The following is a 3,246-nucleotide window of genomic DNA, read 5'->3' as shown; positions in this document are numbered from 1 at the left end:
GTGGTTTGTCCCCAGGAAGATGTGGTCGCGGGTCGCTCTGTGTTATGCGGTAATAATAGGCTGAGAGGCAAACCTGGCTGTCTCTTCCTCATGCCTGCTGGCCCCAGGCCCTGCAGGGCCTGCCACACTCAGGGGTTCTAGTGCACGAAGTTAGGTGACGAGTGTGGCTAAGGTCTCAGCCCTGAGGGGCCACGTGGACTCAGGGTCACATTCTGGGTTCTAGCCCCAGCCGTGCATGTTGTGACGCTGTGGTCCTTATACCAGTCCCTTGCCTTCTCTGGGCCTCAGTTTCCTCATGTGCGAACGGGGCCTCTTCCAGCCCCAACGTGCATGTGATTCCAGGTGACTGGCCGCTTGGAGAGACATCATGCATAGCTTTATATTGAAAAGGGACAGTAGGTAGAAACAGGAGGCTTACATCCCACACAGAAGGGGGAAAAAGCAAACAGAAACACCTGGAGAAAGATGTTTTAAAATCACGGAGTGCACTGTTGGAAGGGTATCAGGTTCTCGCAAACAGGCACATAGAAAACCTCCTGTCAGAGGAGCCTAATGCGGTGACGGGTTAGGCCTGCCGTTCCCTTCTGATCCAGCAGAACTTGAACTACCCAAGGCAAGGCTCTGTGTGGATTTTCCAAACCACAGAGAGGCAGCAGTTATGAACGTGGCTTCTGAAGTCACACAGGCCTGGGGTGAACCTGGAGTCTTCCACTTCGTAGCTTTGTGACCCAGGGACTCCGGCCCACTCTACTGGAGCCTCCTCCACTGCCTTATGCAGAACACGGGAGACGAGGAACGTAGGCACATTGAGTTCTGACTAAGGGCCAGGCCTGATGTTAGTCACTTTGCTGGAATTAAGCGGTTTTGTCCTCACAACAGCCCCATGCACTAGGTCACTATCACCATCCCCATTTTACGGATGGAGAAACTGAGGCTTAGAGAAGTTAAGTAACTGCCCGAAGGTTGCCCAAGGAGGAGGTGCTGGGACCTGAGCCAGGACAGCTCCTAAGCTCCACCCCACGGCCTCTGCCTCCCGGAGAGAAGGTCCAGTGGCTCCAAGGAGCATCTGACACACAGTCAGGGCTCAGAGCGTCCTAGGAAAAGACCCAAGTTACAAAAGTCAAAATCACCTGGGAAGCTGCATCCACTTCACAGAACTCTGGGTGTCGTGCACAGCAGCCTGGCTGGGAAAATTTCTTCTTTGCTTCCCTCTGGGCGATTCAAAAGGCAGAGTTGTTTTGATTTCTTTTCAGCCAAGAATGGCTGAGGGATGCGGGAGTCCCTGCCGTCTACGTTGATGAATGCCGCCCAAAGGGCAGAGATGAATACAGGTGCCAACATCAGCCCTGGTCCCTCAGTGGAAGTCATTAGATGGCGGCTGGGACAGAGCAGGTGTCCCACCGGGAAGCCCTGCCTGGAGCTCCCTCTCTGGCTCCACCTCGGGCAGAGGTGAGAAGTGACTTCCTCGAGGAAGGCCCTTCTGCCACAGAGCTGAGGCTGGATGGGGGGCAGGGAGGAGGCTCCCTGCTGTTTCTGAGTGGCCCTGGGCAAGGTGCACCCCAGAGGGGAGGCTGCTACGGGGAGAAATCACACTGAGCTCTGCAGAGGGGTCCAGGCAGAGCTTGGGTTTCAGGGTTAGATAGGGAGAGGGCAAGAGTCACATCCAGAAGCTAATTAGTTTAAATTGTTGCATCATAGGAATGAAAGGACAAGTTTCAAGGAACCAGTACCACCAAAAAAAAAAAAAAGGAAAGAAAAAGAAAAAGAAAAATTCCCTACTGGAATTAGGCTAATGCTGGAATGAAGAGAAGTGAAAGAATAATAATTGTACAATTTGTAGGGCAATTTATCTTTGTTACCTGAGACACAAGTATGCTCATTCATTCTTTCGTGAATTCATTCCTTCACCCGGCGTGGGATCACCCATGTAGACCCCTCCTGTGCGGAGCGCAGGAGCAAAGCAGGGAAATTCCCTCCCTCAAAGTTTGGCTTTCATACAGTTTTCTTGAATCTTGTAATCCGAAAATCTAGAAACATGCTTTTCAAAAAAGAAATTTTAGTACACATCTTATGTTTTGAGTCTTACTACGTGTTTATTTGAATTTACATATGTGGAGTTGAGAACTCTGTTATCTTTACAAGGCTCAGGGCCTCAGAAACATCTAAATCTGGTCCCACATTCATCAAGCATGGATTGAATGCTAAGTGCCGAGTGTTGTGCTAGGTACCGAAACAGAGCTGCTGTAGCAGTTAGGATTCTCCGGAGAAACAGAACCAATAGGCTATTGACTGATTGTAAGGAATTGGCTCATGAGAAGCCAAATGAGAAGCCAAATGAGAAGCTGGTAAACTGGACACCCAGGAGAGCCAATGGGGTAGTGCCAGTCCAGAAGCCAATGGGCTGGAGTCCCGGGATGTGCCTATGTTTCCATTCAAGTTCAAAAGCTAGAAAAGAAACTGATGCTTCAGCTTGAAGGCAGGCAGGCACAGAGCATTCCCACTTACTCACAGGAGGGTCAACCTTTTTGTTCTATTCAGGCCTTCAACTGACTAGATGAGGATCCCCCAGATTACGAAGGGCAATCTGCTTTACTCAGTGTAGCGATTCAAATGTTCATCGCATCCCAAAACACCTTGACAGACACACTCTGAATAATGTTTGATCGAATATCCTGAATTACCACTTCCTTGACCTGCTTGCCTTTCCTGCCCTAAGGCTGTTAGTCAGGCTAGGCTAGGCTAGGCTGCAGTAACAACCAACCTCAAAATCTCAATACGTCCTTACAGCTAAAACCTATTTCTCAATCATGCCCACTCCCCTGCAGCTTCGGGCAACTGCAGGGTCCTGCTCCTCCATGGAGTAACTGCAGGCTCTTTCCACCTTTTGGCTCCACCTTCTCAACACATTAGTCTTAAAGGGGAACAAGAGGCTGGAGAATCATGGAAGCGTGTTTCAATGGGACACTTATATTCACATTTCATAGGCCAGAACTAGTCATGTGGCCCATAAAGGCAGGGCAGTTAATCTCCTAAGTGCCCAGGCAGGAGAGGAATGCTAAATGTGGGTCAACAGTAGCTACATCCTCCACACTAGACCAGGTTTCCTTCTAATTGTTCTTATATCCACACATACCTTCCTTTTATGTATCAGTTTGTAATTATACATTTGTGTGCTTATGTGATGGATATCCCTCCTTCCCCCCCCCCCCATGAGGCAGGATCCATGTCTACATTTGCCTATTGCTG

Source organism: Desmodus rotundus, chromosome 12 (genome assembly GCF_022682495.2).
Source record: "Desmodus rotundus isolate HL8 chromosome 12, HLdesRot8A.1, whole genome shotgun sequence".
Lineage (NCBI taxonomy): Eukaryota > Metazoa > Chordata > Mammalia > Chiroptera > Phyllostomidae > Desmodus > Desmodus rotundus.
This window is presented reverse-complemented; position numbering follows the sequence as displayed.